Source organism: Hemitrygon akajei, chromosome 27 (genome assembly GCF_048418815.1).
Source record: "Hemitrygon akajei chromosome 27, sHemAka1.3, whole genome shotgun sequence".
NCBI lineage: Eukaryota > Metazoa > Chordata > Chondrichthyes > Myliobatiformes > Dasyatidae > Hemitrygon > Hemitrygon akajei.
The window spans coordinates 18,680,431-18,698,053 of NC_133150.1; the positions used below are offsets into that span (position 1 = coordinate 18,680,431).

Here is a 17,623-nt window from a genome sequence, read left to right on the forward strand (position 1 = left end):
GCCAGTCCCTAACCATGCTACTTCATCATCTTGAACTATTTTTCTTCTGGATGAGTCATCATCGCAGCACCTTACTGAAAGCCCTCTGGAGATCCAAGTATAAAGCATTCACCTGTTACTCTCTATCCATCATACTTATTGTACCCTCAACTAACTCTAGCAAGTTTATCAAACAGGACCTGCCCTACCTGAACCCAATCTTCATCTGGCTGATGGAACCACTTCAATCTAGATTATCTTGTGATAAGCATCTGTAAGAATCTGTACTAGGACCTCTGTTGATTTGTACAGTTGACATTTCGGGCCAAAACCCTTCGGCGGGACTGGAGAAAAATGTTGAGGAGTAGATTTAAAAGGTGGGAGGAGGGGAGAGAAAACCACCAGGTGATAGGTGAAACCTGGAGGGGGAGGGATGGAGTAAAGAACTGGGAAATTGATTGGTGAGATGAGTTGAGAGAGGGAAAAGGGGATGGGAACGGGAAAAGGAAGGGGTGGGGGTGCTAATAGCAGAAGTTTGAGAAATCAATGCTCATTCCATCAGGTTGGAGGCTACCCAAATGGAATATAAGGTGTTATTACTCCAACCTAAGTGTGGCCTCATCACGACAGTGGAGGAGGCCATGGATGGACATATCGAATTGGGAATTGGAAGTGGAATTAAAACCAATGGCCTCTGGGAGATCCCATTTGTTCTGGCAGACGGAGCGTAGATTCTTGGCAAAGCTGTCTCCCAATCTCCGTCGGGTCTCACCGATGTACAGGAGGCTACACCAGGAGCACCGAGCACAGTAAATACCCCAACAGGCTCACAGGCGAAGTGTTGCCTCCCCTGGAAGGACTGATTCGTACCCTGGATGGTAGTGAGGGAGGAGGTGTAGGGGCAGGTGTAACACTTGGTCCACTGCAAGGATAAGCGCCAGGAGGGAAATCAGTGGGGAGCAACAAATGGACAAGGGAGCTGCGTAGGGAGCGATCCCTGCGGGAAGCAAAAAGTATGTAGGGAGGGGAGAGGGAAGATGTGCTTGGTAGTGTGACCCTGGTGGAGGTGGCAGAAGTTTCGGAGAATTATTTGCTGAATGCGGAGGCTGGTGGGGTGGTAGGTTGAGGACAAGGGGAACCCTATCCCTGGTAGGGTTTGAGGAGCGGTAAGAGCAGACGTGCATGAAATGGAAGAGACATGGTTGAGGGCAGCATTGATGGTGCAGGAAGGGAAGCCCCTATTTCTGAAAAAGAAGGACATCTCCTTTGTTCTAAAATGAAAAGCCTCATCCTCATACTCTCACAGCTACCTAGACTACACTTTGTCCCACCCTACTACTTGTACGACTCTCACGGTCCGAAATCCAATCAACTTCCCGGCTCTTTACTTCATCACTCCCCCTTCAGTTTCACCTATCACCTGGTGGTTCTCAGTCCACCTCCCCCCACCTCTTCAATCTACTCCTCAGCTTCTTTTTCCAGCCTTGCCAAGAGGTTTCAGCGCAAAACATCAACTGTACCTTGTTCCCTAGACTCTGTCTGGCCTGCTGAGTTTCTGCGGCATTTTGTGTGTGTGTGTTGCTTGGATTTCCAGCATCTGCAGACTCCCTCTTGCCTCGGTTGTTTTATGATGAATATAAATGACTTGAATGAAAAATATGGATGGGTAAGTTAGAAAGTGTGTAAGGTGATACAAAGATTGGTAGTGTTGTACGGATAGTAAGGAAGATGTCCAAAGAATGCAACCGGGTATAGATTTGTTGCAGTTGTGGGTAGAAAAGTGGCAGGTAGAGTTTAACCCAGACAAGTGTATGGCATTTCACACTAGGAATTCAAATATAAAGGGGCAGTACAGTTCCTTCTATCACATCTAGAGTACTGCATGCAATCTTTGTCAGCCCTTTATAGGATGGATGTGAAGGCTTTGGAGAGGGTGCAGAAGAGGTCTACCAGGTTACTGCCTGGATAAGAGGATAAGTGTAATAAGGAGAGGTTGTATAAATTTGGTTGTTTTCTCTGGAGCAACGAAGGCCAAAGAGAGACCCGAAAGATGTTTATAAGGTTATAAAAGGCATAGACAGCCAGTACTGTTCTCCCAAGGTAGAGGTGCCTAATGCAAGAGGGCATGCACTTGAGGTGAAGAGGTTAAAATCATTGGAGATGTGCAAGGTAAGATTTCTTTTTTTACAAACTATCATGGCTGTCTGGATTGCACTGTCGTGGGTGATGGTGGAGGCAAAGAGATAGAGGCACTTAAAAGGCTATCAGATATGCACATGAATATAAAGGGAATAGAGGAATATGGATGTTATGCTGTGTAAGCAGAGGGACTATTTCAGCACAAAATCTATATATATATGTATACATACACACACACACATATATATATAGATTAAGCATTCTTTGTCATTTAAATATTTCATTATGCTTATCTGTAAAGGTACGTGAGTCATAAATCATCACACCACTACGTCAAACATGCACATATCACATTGAGTGAAAATGAGGCTTTGTGTTTCCTTTCAATTAGTTTAATGTTCATGTTTTACAGAATATAGCAATGACGACGAGTTAATTTTGAAATGAACTCATAACGACTACCTACCTGTTGAAGAGCAGCGAGAGTTTCATGTTTTAAAAAAGTGCAGCATGCTCTCTTCCCAAGAGGAGAGGTCTTTTGAGTGTTAAAAAAAGGCAGAAAATGGATGAAATTTATGGATTCATAAACAGTGAGTATCAGGTGATAGTGCACATAATGATAAAAAAAGCAGAATTTGCTGGTTACATTGGAAAGATAGACTAGAGATAACTAGAATATGTATACTGAGCAGATTGAGCAGTATTTTGAAACAAATGAAATAGACAATGAAAATCAAGTGCAAATTTTGCTGATTGCATTGGATTTAAATGCACATAATTTGCTAGAAGTTTAATTGCTCCAACCAGATCAGCCAAAATGAGCTTTGCTAACTTTGTGAAAGTAATGCAGGAATATATACAAATGTTTGTAGAACTCATGCTATTTTTGATTGCCAAATGCTTTAGCTTTCGTAAGCAGAATGAAAAGGAAGGGGGAGTCCATTTCAGCATATGTGGTTGAATTGTTATCTAAGTATTGTCACTTCAGTGATGAGCTTAATGATGCACTGAGAGATTGTTTAGATTGTGGAATCATAAAAGAAAACATTCAAAAATGGCTCCTAACTGAAGCACAACTTACATTTAAAAGAGCAGTTGAAATTGCTGTATCAGTGGAAACAGCAGCCAGAGGTACAATTGAGTTGTAGTTAGAAATGAAAGTGAGCATGAACAAAAATGAACATAATTTGGCCTCACTGTACAAATTGTACTACCATTGTGACAGGTGCTCAGATACACCAGAACTCTGTAGATTTAAAGGCGAAACTTGGAGAAAATGCAACTGAATAGGATACATACAAAGGGTATGTCAGGCAGACAAATTAAGCGAACTTCACAGGGAAAAGAAGGGATAAAAATTCAAGTTACAGTTTCAAAAAGAACACTAATCTGCATGATGTTTATGAAAAATCTGATAATGATGTGACACAGGACTGGGTAGCCTTGAGATTTAAACGTGAAAACTAACAGGAGTCAAGCAATATAGCTTACACCATAAGGGAACTGCAAATTAATTAAAATGGAATTGGACACTGGTTCAGCTATTTCAGTCATTCTGCAAAATGTCTTTGAACAAAAGATACTGAAATGAAGCCTGCAGATGTCCAACTAAAAACTTATACTGAAGAACAGTTAACTCCTGTAGGAATGACATTTGCAGCTGTGAAATACAGCAGCAAACAAGACACATTAGGCCTGAATATGGTTCAAACAAAAGCTCCAACATTGTGAGATCTTGAGTGACTGAGACAACCACAAGTCGATTGAAGATTTATCCTCTATATGTAGGCCATATCCCCTACAATAAAACCAACTGAAAGTGAATTAACAGAGGTAATTCTATTTGGATGCCACAAAAGTGTTCAAGGATGATGTTGGAAAACTCAAATATATCAAGGGCATAATAATGCTAAATGAAAATGCCCCCACCCCTAAGTTTTGCAAAGCTCATGCAATACTTTATATCATCCATGATAAAATAGCTATTGAGCTGGATCACATGGAGTCTGAAGCAATTCTTCCCAAGGTTGTGTGGAACCCATGGGTAATGCCAGTGGTCCTGGCAGCTAAGAGAATGGGTCTGTCATGTTCTGTGCTGATCTTAAGATCACCATCAACCCAATGCTGAAAGTAGATTAATACACTCTGCCCAGGATAGACAATATCTTTGCAAGCCTTTCTGGAGGAAAACACTTCAGTAAAGTGGACTTAGCTGAGCCCTACCTTCAGATAGAGAGGAAAGAAGTGTCCACTGTGTTTCTCACCATAGCACTCACAAAGGGCTTAACTATAATAGGTTTATTTTTAATGGAGCATCTGCACCTGCACTCAGGCAGAAAGCTATGGACCAGGTGCTGCAATCTGCCCAGCCACTCAGTGTTACCTGGATGACAACTTTGTACCAGGAAGGATGACTTGGATTACTTCCAAAATCTTTAAACTGTTGAGAAGATTCGAAGAACATGATGCAATAAGTGTGAATTCTTTAAACCAAGTATCACTTACTGTGGTCACACTATTGACGTGCAGGGATTACACAAGTATGCTGAGAAAATTCAAGTGGTGCGGGATACCCCAAGGTGAAAAGATATGTCACAGTTGTGGTCCTTTTTAGGAGTTGTCAATTAATATAACAGGTTCCTGACAAAGCTCACTGTTGTGCTCTTCTCTTTGAAATCATTACTACAGATTGGGAGAAAATGGCAATAGCCAAGGCAGTGTGAGGTGGCTTTCCAAAAGATAAAGGAAATAGAGATGTTAGACACTGTACTCATGCATTATGATCCACATAGTCCAGTGAAGCTTGCCATGCGCCGTTTGTGATATCAACACATCCAGAAAAAAGGAGTCTAGAGCTGTCAAAGAAAGTTATATATTTAATGTTTCAGTAATATTTGAGTAATGTTGTAAACATATTGTTTGATTAAGCATTCTTGTTGTTTAAGTAATTAATTACAGTTACATGTAAAAGTACATGAATGGCATACAGTATGTCATCACACCACCATCACATCATACGTGCACACCTGGCCTGAAGTAAAAACAAAACTAAGACATGCATTCCTGGCTCTGTGTTTTTTCTTCAATTAGTTTCATGTTTTGGAGTTACAAAACATAGCAGCTCCCTGCTATCCAAAAGCTTTGATATCATTTAGCTGGCTGAGCAACAAATCACACAGAAATATTCACAGGCATCACACCAGTAAGCAAAACATATGATCTTTACTTAATCTTTTAAGCACTGCACAAGGTGCTAAGCAAAGACTGACAAATGTGTGATTAAGGTAGAAACCAAAATATGAAATAAAGAGCCTAAAGTATATATTTGTTATTTTAAAATCTGCAATAAAATAAAATATTCATGCCAAGAAACTACAAAGCATAAATATTCTTATATAGATAGGGCCAGAGGCACAGTACCATGAGACTGGTTTGAAAGTAAATCTGAATCTCAAAGCAGCTATCGGTTTCAAAGAATAATGATGGAGAAAGCCAATAGTTTTCCTGTAATTATTACCAGAAAATTCAGATTATTATATGGTTACTCCTTACCAAATCATCCCACCAACAACATCCTTCATGAGCTGATTAAGGGGAAGTTTAAAGGTGACATGAGGGGCAAGTTCTTTTTTTTGTTGTACATAGGGGGAGGTGACAATTTGGAATAGGTTATCAGGGATTGTAGTGGAAACAGGCATTTTGGTGGAGTTTAAAAGACTTTTAAATGAACACATCAATATAAAGGAGATGGAGGAATCTTGATAATATGCAAGAGGAGGATATCTATTATGAAATGGCATCACATCACTGAAGGCTGAATCGTCTGTACAGTTCTGTGCTATCTTGTTCTATGTTCTGAACTCAGAGCACCTTTCATCTAATTTGGGGTCACTTTGTATATACTGTATAATGTATCATTCACCAGCATATCCTACATCTCATCTCCTTCACAAGGTCAATATCATAGAATCCTTTCATTGCATCAACACAAGAACAGCAATAAGTAAGGCTGTCAGCATCTTCTCAGGACATTTAGGGATGGTCAATAAATGAATTATGGTCAGCATCTCCCAAATCCTCAGTGCAAGATTTTAAACTTAATTCAAATAATCCATTTTTGCAGATTAACAACAACATTCTTTTCTCAACTCCAGTGGCTTTATATCAATTAAACACCACTGCCTGGAAATTAATTGCCTTGGAGGATTGAGATGAAGTGAACCAACGAATAGTTTGTTTACAAGCCTATTTATTAACTCCACCAAAGTTAAATTTTTGGATTCATGGTTCATTTAATTGTCCTTGCAATAGATGCTACATCCATTTTATATTTCCTTTCAGTAAGATTCTTTGATTCCTGACTTGACTTATTTCATCAAGCATGTGTCAACAATGACATTTTAATAAATGATTTAGAAAATGAAGAATAATGAGTATTCCCATTCCAATATGACATTTACTCTCCTTTCATTGGTGTGAATGAAATAAAGCATTGATATTTCTATTAAATTGATTTTTTTTTTTTTGCAGTTTCTGTTATGCAAAATTTAGCACAGCAAAGCCAGAATGTATTGCCCATTCCTGGTTGCCCTTGAGAAATTGATGGTAAGTCTTCTTCCACAACTATTTGAAATCCTTGTGCTAAAGAAACTCCCACACTGGTAACGTGCAAAGGGACTTAGCTCCAATGATGATGAAAAAGTGGTGCTATCTTTCCAAGTCTGTGTTGGGTAAGACTTAATGATGAATATTTGCCTGCTGCTCTTGTCCTTTCTGGTGACAGAGACTGCAGTTTGTGTGATGCTCAAAGACAATAGCCTATATATCAAAGTTGCTGCATTTTGCAGATGGCACGCACACAACAGCTCCAGTGGAGCATATTGTGTTCTAACGCTCTTGCGATCCAAAGGTTCTTCAGAAGTCAAGAATGAGACATAAAAACTTGTTGCTCATGATCATTTTAATAAATGCCATGAGAGCAAACAAGAAGAGGGACAATGAAAAGAGAACAGAAGACAAATAAAGTGTGATCTTCTCATTGCAGACTACTGATAATAGAAATTCCATTGATGACAATTAACCAATAAAATAGCCAGATGCAACCAATATGACACCCACCACTGAAACCAAGAAGTTTACAGAATAATACTCAAAACAATTACTGGAAAATTCATTTAACAATCACATGTATATAGGTCACAAACAAGGGAGAATCTGCAGATGCTGGAAATCCAAGCAACGCACACAAAATACTGGAGGAACTCAGCAGACCACGCAGCATCTATGGGAAAAAGTACAAAATGTTGACTGTACTTTTTTCCATAAATGCTGCCTGGCCTGCTGAGCTACTCCAGCATTTTGTACGTGTTACATGTATATAGGTGATTATATAAAAATACAAACAAGCATAAGAAAGTTAAACAAAGTGAAAAATAACAATTTTATACCACAAATTATAAAGGAATTGATAATTTAGAAAAACTTCTGTCTTGTAATGTCTTAATGAGAATGGTTTTAATTAAACGAGGAGTTGGTGGCATGGATACTAATCTGACCTGGCCATAAAGGCTGTGGGGGGAACTTCATGATCTGAAACTCGAATTTCCTAGCATGCTAACTTTCAGTGGCTCTGCAGTTCATGATCTGTGTTCTTTTTTCCACACAGTGGATATTTAACAGTCTTTGTAGTGTGGGTTTTTTTTTCAAGGATTCTAATATGTTTCTTTGTTTTGTGGCTGCCTGCAAGAAGTTGAATCTCAAGGTTGTATATGGTACTTTGCTAATAAATGTACTTTAGTCTTTGAACTTTGCTTTTATCACGTAACATCTTTCTAAACTGTCTTCTTATAAAGAAATGGTGCTAATCTGAGCAAATAGGATCAAGGTCAATTGGCATAAGTGTTTGTAGGATGTTTAACGTTGTACAACTCTTGACACATTACTTCAGTTTACTGAGACGAGAAACTGCTGCTCACTGCAAGGTAATACTGGCTGCTACAGTGACAAAAAGTATTTAAATTGTTACGTTTCAGAGTAGTTTGGTTGCCCACTTTGTTACACCCACGCTCACCCTACTTCCATAAATCCTGCCAATGAACTGATTGGAAAATGTTTCTAGTCTGAGGTGGAACTTATTAAAATTTGAACATATAATCTGAGCACATCGCAGTAATTTGTGTTTTCTGAAATCCAATCCATTGATCCAGAATCTTAAATATTAATAGCAAGTTAAATGCTGAATTTCATTACCATTTTTACAAAGAAGAAAATGAAGTTTCTGAGTGATCGACTTTACTTGTCAGACAGTAAGTCATACTGGAGCCAAATTAGAGAAAATTGATTCATATTCCTTTTTGTTTTTGGTGATATCTTAGAATAATTCTTCAGTATCTTTAAATCAACATTCAAGCTATTCAGTAATTATTGTTGTCCTAAATAAATGTTTTTCTTCCTAATAGAACTAGTTTTACATAGGGTAAATTAACACTGTAAATTTCCTAATTCTGAGAAAAGTTCTTCAACTTCATAAAGGATATACCAGGGTAATTAACAATATCCCATCATGCTCCCAACTAAGAGCTTGTGAGTGGTTTTGAAGTGCTTTGTTGGCAGGAGGTAAATTACTCTGCCCAGGATACCTAGCCTCTGATCTACCTTGTAATCCTAATATTTATGGGGCTGAGTCCTGGTGAGTATTTTGTCAATGGTGGTCACATAATTTTAAGAGTAGAGTTCTTGGTGATGTTAATGCCATTAAATGTCAGCATTAAGTAGGCAGACTCTGTTTAGTCAGAGTAAGTCATTTGGTACTTTTGTGGCACAAATGCTATTTGCCCATGTCTGGAAGTTATCCAAGTCTTGCTCTCTGTAAGCATAAGCTGACACACTTGCTGAGAAGTTGCAACTGGAATTGTATATTGTGCTATCATCATCAAAAATCTCCACTACTGACATGGAAATAAGGATATCCATGAACCAGCTGAAGTTAATTGGGCTCGGAAAAAAATGCCCTGAGGAACTCTGCAGAAACATACTGGCATTGAAATATCTGCAAAAGTTCAGTGAGTAAATTTTCACACAGAACTTTGGGAGGAATTACGACAGATTTTTCACTATAAACCAAGATTCCCAATAAATGAGAGGCTCTTTGATTGCCCATTCATTATAATATAACATTTGACCCTGATAGTTTCTATCTGAAGTGATATTTCATGTCATTTCATGCTAGATATGAATACCTTTTCAGCCTCTAAGAAGAATGACTTGCAAGGAAGGAGCTATGTTATTACTGAAAGTACATTTTAATGAAGCTGCTACGGGCTTGACATGAATGTGATGCCATGTATACCTAGGAGATGAGCTCAGCACACTGGAGATTATTAGTAATGGCCTTCTCAGGCAGTGCTTTAGCTCCAGAATTATTTAATGCATTTTAACTGATTTTCTGAACATAAAGGAATCTTCTTTTTAAAACAACCTGCATTTATTTAATTGAATAATGTCTAAAATTAAAAGACAATAGCCATAAAGTGTTTAGAATTACACGCTAAAATAGTGTAATGCAAAGAAGAGAGAAGGGGAGAGGGTTTCTTTCAGAAATGTTATGTGCAGAATGATACACATAACCTCTAGAAAATCCCAAGAAGTCAGCAGATAATTTCAAAACCTGCAAAAGCACTGCAAACACTGAAAAGCAATCTTGTGCCCCTGCAGAAGTGCCTGAACATTGGTTCTCAATGCTTTAAGTCAGGAGGAATGCAGATTTTATTTAGTGTTCATTTGAAGAGGCAAATGGGAGACTGGAATGGGTACCAAGTATCTCTAGAAAAGAGTAGGACATCATTCAGTTGAATTGAAGAACTGAAGTTCTGTCACCATTCCACTCAAGAAACCAGAAAGCTGTATTCCAAATAGTAGACATGTTTGGTTCATTGCAGGAGATATAATGGATGATCTTCAATGGTGGCACCTGATAATGGCTAAGGCAGGATAAACCTTTAACTTACGCAAGCCTTTTTGCCCTTCTGAAGATCTGCTCTTCCATTTGATGCCCATAGGCATACTGCAGTGTTGCAGCAATAGCATCAAATGCATGTTGGATGATGATTGACACTACTGTTGCTCCTGTAGGAGCATCTATGCCCAGGCATATCACACATTCCCTGAATCACAGCAAACATTCCCAAGAGCAAAGATTGCCTGCAGCATTTTCTGAATACATTTAACCTTCACATCATAAAACAAGAATTTGCAGCAACATAACCTTTAAATGCTTATGCAGGATTTACAGGTATGTACTGCATAGTGGTTAGAGGTAGCCTGTTCTTTTGAATTCAGTGACACAATCATTTTGAGCAGTTTTTGAAGTGAAATGTTTATACTGCCCGACCTGCTGGTCATTTCTAACATTTTCAGTGTTTATTTTAGATTTCCAGCATCTGCAGTTTTATTTTTTTTTAATTACACTTCATTTTCATTCACCTTTCCAAATGATGTTATGTGTAACAAACCATGGCAATGCCGTACTGATTTTGTGGTGTTACAGCCATAGATGTTGGAAAAGTGACTTGAATGTTAGATGCTTAGAGAGCCAGATCTCCTCACAGACGGAGGTGACACTTGATGAAAATATATCAACACCATGTGAATTAACACCATTAAACAGAAACAGGCCCTTTAGCCCATCTAGTCCATGCTGAACTGTTACATTGTACTATGAAGTTTGAAGCTACACTAGGAGGAAAAGATTTAATAGGGTGAGTTCAACTGACTGCAAGTCTTTCCAAAAGCAAACTGCTACACATACTGGAAACTGAAATTAAAACTGAAAACATTGTGAATGTCAGGAAATAGACATGACGTATTTCTCTCAAAACAAAGGAACAAAATCAGGAGGTGCAGATTCAAAGGATTATGATAGATGATCATCTAGAACAATTAATCTAGAACCTTTCTTCCTCTCTCTTTGTTTTCCTTCATCCGTTATACCTCTCTAATCTAATAAGAAATTAAAATAGCGGTAGTTCACTTAGCATCTGTGATCCTCTCCTGCCATTTACTTAATTAAACGCAGAGTGGGTCCTTCTGGCCCTTTGAGCAATGCCACCGCAGCAACCCCCGACAACCCCACTTAAACCTAACCTAAACACAGGACAATTTACGATGACCAATTTGGACTGTGGGAGGAAAATGGAGCACCCAGAGAAAACTCACGCATTCCACAGGGAGGACATAGAAACTCCTTACAGAGGACGTTGGGATTGAACTCTGAACTCTGATGCCCCAAGCTGTAATAGTGTCACACTAACCGCCATGCCACCATGGCACCCATGCATTATAATCTTGGCTGATCTGCCCAGGTCTCATCTCACCTTTTTGTTGGAAAGAGTTTGAGAGGTACATCTAGAAATCTATTTGATTTTTGAAGTGCTGTAACTTGCAAGGCTGTAGTTTAACGCTGGGAGAAAGTTGTAGTTTTGTTTGAATGGAATCAAATAGATAGGCAGAATGGAAAATAAAAAAGGTAACTTGGTTTATTATTGTCACATGATCCAAAGTACTGTGAAAAACTGTATGTCCCTCTGTCATAGATGTTCTGCTATATATCTGAACTGTATTCAAAAAGTCACCTCTGAATCAAATAATGGTGAGAACAAACCATTGAGTGTCAACCGAATAAAATACAACAGGCAATTTCCAGGTGTGCTATCAATCAAACAATAGGAAATGAAATTAAAGAGTATACATTGCCAGATTTCCCAACTTTACAGTGACCTCAACACTTCAGAGGCACCTCATTAGTTTCAAATGCTTTCTGATATCTTTACATTGGAAGTCATGTGTTCATGCAATTACATCGCTCTCTCTCTCTCTCTCTCTCTCTCTCATCCTAATTCATGCAATTTCATCTCTCTAATTTCTCCTAATTCAGGAGAACGCCTCCTAATTTCTTTATCTAATTCAAATGTTTGGATTGGAATTCAGGTCAAATCTTACTAACTGCAACTTTGTAGACCATAATGGAAGATTTCCTACATTAAAAGAATTATATTAAAGCAAAACACTTCTACTGTCAATATTATTTGAGGAATCTGCTGTGATTTTGCTGGGGGCAAGCTTTACATTATTTCCACTGAATTATTTTTTATGAAAATGTATCTGTTCTGGGCTATGACATTTGCTGTTTTATTTTGGGTATAGACAAGACTGTGGGAGTGAAATTTCTCTTTCTTGTTTGAGGATTTAGTCGTATTTCTGAAAATTGCTCTACTATTTTCGATGTTTAGATACACTTTAGAGATGGTGATATTCATTGTACTATGTAGGGGTAGTTGAAATAATTGAGTAACAACGTTTTCATGACCTGAGGAGTTGTCCATGACATTGAGCTTTGTGCAATCTTTGATGATTGAACTAATGTTGAAGCTTATAATAAAAGGGTCATTGCTAAAACTGCTGAAGATATTTCATCCTGAGAAACTGCTCTGAGAAAATCCTGCAATCTTGTCTTGCAATTGGGAAGATAAACCAGCAACTACAGTCACTTTCCTTCTTGTGAGGTATGATTTCAAACATGGGAAAGTATTTTCCTTTTTATCTATTAGCTTCAGATGACAGTGGCTCCTTGATGTCCCACTTGACAAAATGCCTCCTAGGGCAGCCATTGACACCTTCTCTATTAATTCCATTTTATTTGTCCATGCTTTGAATAAGGCAGCCACAAAGTCAGGAGCTACATGGTCAGGTTATTGGAGAGGCAACGACACTTCCTAGCACTGTCAATGAACCTTTCCAAAATTTTACACCTGATTAAAAGTGGGATGAATGGCAGTATTAGCCAAGATTGATGTATCCTGAACTTTCTGTAAAAGGCAGTGTGATAGCATAGCTGTTAGCTGAACAGTTTTACTGCCCCAGCAGACCAGGCTTAATTCTGCCACTATCTTTGTGTTAGTACATGCTCCCCATGACTTCATGAGTTTCTTGCAGGGCTCAATTTCTTCAGACATTCCACAAAGGTACTGGTTAGTAAGTTAATAAGTAAGTAAGCACCCATTGTCTATTGTCTATTAATTGATCACATGGGTGTAACTGGACAGTGGGGGCTCATTAGGTTGGAGGATCCGTTACCGTGCTGTATCTCTTAAAAAAAATGAAAAGGTAGTTACATCTGGGCAGGTCTCCACATTCTTGGGTAGATGATAGTTTTGTAATTGTCCTGGAACAGCTCACTTGGTGATAGAGCTAGTTCCGGCATATAGATATACAACATCATACAAACAATGTCGCACCCATAGCCTCTGCTTTATGCAATGCAGCTAATGTCTCATTGAATTTAACTCAGCTGACTGAAGACTGGCTTCTGTGACTGTGGGAATCTCAAGAAGAAGTTGAAATAGATCAACTGCTGGGTATTTCTGGTAGCAATTCCTTTAACCTCATGGGTGGACCTTGCCATCTTTGAGAAAAAGGATGTTCCTTCTTTCATCCAACACTATCCATAATTAGGAAGTGTAGGACAGCAGAGATTCAACCTCAAACATTAATTGTGAGAAAACTCTGCACTGAAACAGGGGTAAAATACATGAAACAGACTGTCTAACTAGATGTACCCAAGAGACATGTGGCAATGAATGTAATCCAGTGAAGTGGCAGCTGACAAAGACAAAGGTGCAGGAAACAGCGAGCTTGATAACGAATCTGATGTAGAAGTCATGAGGCATAATAGAGCACAATAAGTTCAAGTGCCCCTCTGTAAAGAGTTGTTTGGGAGGAATGTGTGTGCATGTACCTTTTATCTTGCAACCTGAAATCTTCTTGGAATATGAGTTTGACAAGACCAACACTGCAATTATCGATATTACCACATTACAAGAGGCTTTAATCCCACACTTTAGTCTTCAGCTATTTCCCTCTTTTAGTGCAACAAGAGATACTTTACTTTCAGTTCCATTCTCAGTACTTGATGATTAATTAACTATAAGTTCAACTGGATTGTTAGTGCTACACAAGTTTTTTTTTGCTTTTGTAAGTACCAATTTTCTGTTTTAAGCCACTGCTTTCACTCTTTTGATTTCTTTTGCTCCTACTCCCACATTTGTAATCTTCTTTACTCCTACTGCTGGTGCTTCTATTTCCCAATTACACTCCCACTCTTTCTTCCAAACAGTTACACGTTCACTCTTTCTAATCTTACGCCCACATTCTTGCCTCTGCTGAAAATCCACACATTGTTAAACTTCCAAAGAATAAACAGAAATCTCTTCCAGAGCACTGGATGTTTCAGGTACAGTTTATTTTGCGGAGAATTATCCCATACTTCCGTAATACTGGTGCCATTATTATTGATGTTCCACATTGTGTAATATTGCTGTTATCTACTCCCAATGGTAAAGAGTGAACCTAGGATCACACTTACAACAGCCCCTTTCATTTAAATAGAGTCATCCCTAAATTATGAACATCAAACTTAAGGACATCCTTAATTATGGATGATCACCTATACCACTGCATTCAAAAGTCCAACATATAGTTTGTTCCTAAATACAGCAGAACTAGTTTCTTCTCTCTCACCACTTATAGTAGTTGTTCTTTCTTATCAAACTTGTGTATTTTTGATGTCTTTCACTATATTACCGTGGAGAATAATCACCATATCAAGAGATGTGTGTATTTTATAAATGACATATACCTGTGGACATGGAACCTATTGATTATCCAGGGCTGCCTGTCGTACTTCAAAGAAATACTTCCTCTACATCTGTAGAGAATTCTGTTCTCAAAGAAACTAAAGCATGATTAAAGAAGTATTTTTTAAGGTGCATCTTAAACAAGGTGAGGAAAGAAGAGAAGCAAGGAAGGAAGAGAAGTAAAGAATCTGAGTGGAGAGTAGAAGCTGGGGTTGTGCAAGAGGCCACAGAGCAGTGGGAAGGCTGCAAAGATGCATTTAGAATAGTTGGTTCACGCCCTGTTCCTCTCTGTCTTGGAACTATCAGTCTTGTCGCAATTCTATTGGTTCACTGAAAGCCTTCTATCAAAAAATTGTGTTTAAACACATTTTAAGAACTGCCAAATAACATCTGAGGGGATTACTTTAAATGCTCCTCAAACTGAGTCTTCAAAAAACTGAACCTGTATTTCATTGAAATTGCTATATCCATGATGATTCACCCTAATTACATCACTAGATAATATTGCAAAGCTGGTTCAACAATCACTTTATTCTCCCAAAAGCAAAGGTGATAATTACCACTGTCTAATAATGTTGGATTTCAAATGATTACATCAATCATTTCTGCAGAAAATAGAACAAGTCTTTCTCTCAACCAAGCAACTTCAGTTCAATGATCTTGCTAAGTATCAGCATGTTTCCACCAGCAAATTTCCTAATTACTAAACATTCTTCAAAATCTTAGAATCCATGACTTTGAAATAGTGACAAAATAAAATGAAATAAACTTGATAGTAAATGGTCTAAATTTACAGTAATAAAAATAAGGTAAAAAATTTATTTGCAACACACACAAAATGCTGGCGGAACTCAGCAGGCCAGGCAGCATCTATGGAAAAAAAGTACAGTTGATGTTTTGGGCTGAAACCCTTTGGCACTTCCATTATTTACTGCCCTGTAGATAGAAATAATTCACACAGAGTCTGGGGTTCATCTACAGAACAAACTTTCTCTTTATTACAAGCTGATGTCTGCAGGGAGTCACTCTTCCTAGAATGAATGCTCCCCAATCCAACGATTTCATTATTCGCATGTTCTTTCTGATCTGCTTTTTCCCCTCACAATTTCTACCCCACATACATAGTATATACATCAACTGACGTAAGCATTTTGCAGTATCAACCTTCAGCAGCTACATTCTATAGGAATTCTGTGCAGTTCTGCTTTTACCTTGCATGCACAATGGCAAGCTTCTATCCTGGAGTTTTACTAAACCGTTGCTAGGCTGGTATCCAGGCATGAGTTTACTATAGTTCAACTTAGCCTACAGCTTGTGCCTTGGGACAGTTGAGCCTGTAAAAAGAACTTACACTCACTGGTAGCAATCCGGTAGGGGCCCCCTTTATCTCAATACTACCTGCTCATCCCCCATCTCTATCTGTTTTGCTACAGAACCAAGAATTAGCTATTCCCTGCTATAAACTTACTATTCCCCACTACAAATAGTTTACTGAAAATTATCTCACGTCAAAGCGATTGATTGTACAGATGTGGTCGACTGAAAAACATGTACAATTCAGTAAAGACATAATTGATGACACTATGAATAACTGGTTATGGGTAATAACATTGAAATTACACAGTTTCTTTATGCCTTGTTGAAAACTGATTCAGAATCTGCTTTTGTATTACAGCTGTTGTTTCTACTTAATACGCTGATTTTAACTTGTAATGCTTTCTGTATATGAATCAACAGCAAAAAAAACATTCTTTTCATTACATTTGATAACTGACATCTGGTTAAGTTATAGTGGTTCCTTTCAAAGAGTCAAAGTAGCGATATTGTAACCATCTTCTGCATTTAAAAATCTGAGTTAAAATATCAGTGAGATAGAATTGAAATATAGATCAGATTTATGTTTATGCAAAGTCTCATACATGTCACATTGGGAATGCTAGGCCTTATGCACATTAGCTCTACCTAGGCAGATCTTAATGTAACAGTTCTGCTGTTTTAGTTGGTGGGAAGCTTTAGGGTGGTTTTGTACCTTTGCCCTGATGGCAGAGGACTGCCTAAAACATCAACAATTCCTTTCTTCTTGCAGGTGCTGCTCAACCCATTGAGAAGCTCCAGATTCCAGCATTTGTAGTCTTTTGTGACTAGGTCCAGGACTTAAGCGTGAGGAATGACCACTGTTTGGACCATTTAAATGCTGGGCCAGATGGATTCAAAAGGCAGGGTGTCGGGACCAGAGGTCACTTCTGCCCGCTGCTCCACAACGATTACTCTACTGTGTACTAAATTAAGGCTGAGGCCTGCTCCGGACTCTGTGCCTGCAGGCTCCGCCAGGTTGATTCTGCTACGCGCTGAATAGAGGCTGAAGTTGAGGCTGTGGCCTGCTCCAGCTGCTCTGGGTTCTGTGTCTAAGGACTCACTTTTATTCTAAATGCTACTTGCTTACTTTTATTGCTTCTGCGATTTAAAAAAAAAATTCTCTCCGCACATTGGACGTTTGTCAGTCTTCCTTTCATTTTAAGCATACATAAACGTAAGAAACAGGAGCAGGAGTAGGCCATCCGGCCCATCGAGCCTGCCCTGCCATTCAATAAGATCATGGCTGATCTGTCCGTCTACTGGGATTCTTTGTTTTGTGGCTGCCTGTAAGGAGACTAATCTTAAGGTTGTGATGATGTATGTATACTTTGATAATAAATATACCTTGAACATTGTCCCTTAAGTTTGCCATCAAATGATGTCAGCTTATACTTCCAATGGCCAACAAAACATGAAAGGCACATTGAAAGGGTCATCATCAATAAATCAAAAAGCTAAAA

General features: G+C 38.5%; 1 protein-coding gene across 5 annotated transcripts in view; it reads right to left on the reverse strand.

Moving 5' to 3' along the window:
• The window catches only part of LOC140717154 (metabotropic glutamate receptor 4-like), a 1,225,436-nt gene that overhangs the window by 1,040,754 nt on the left and 167,059 nt on the right, over positions 1–17,623 (reverse strand). The gene's annotated exons all lie outside the window — the stretch shown is intronic.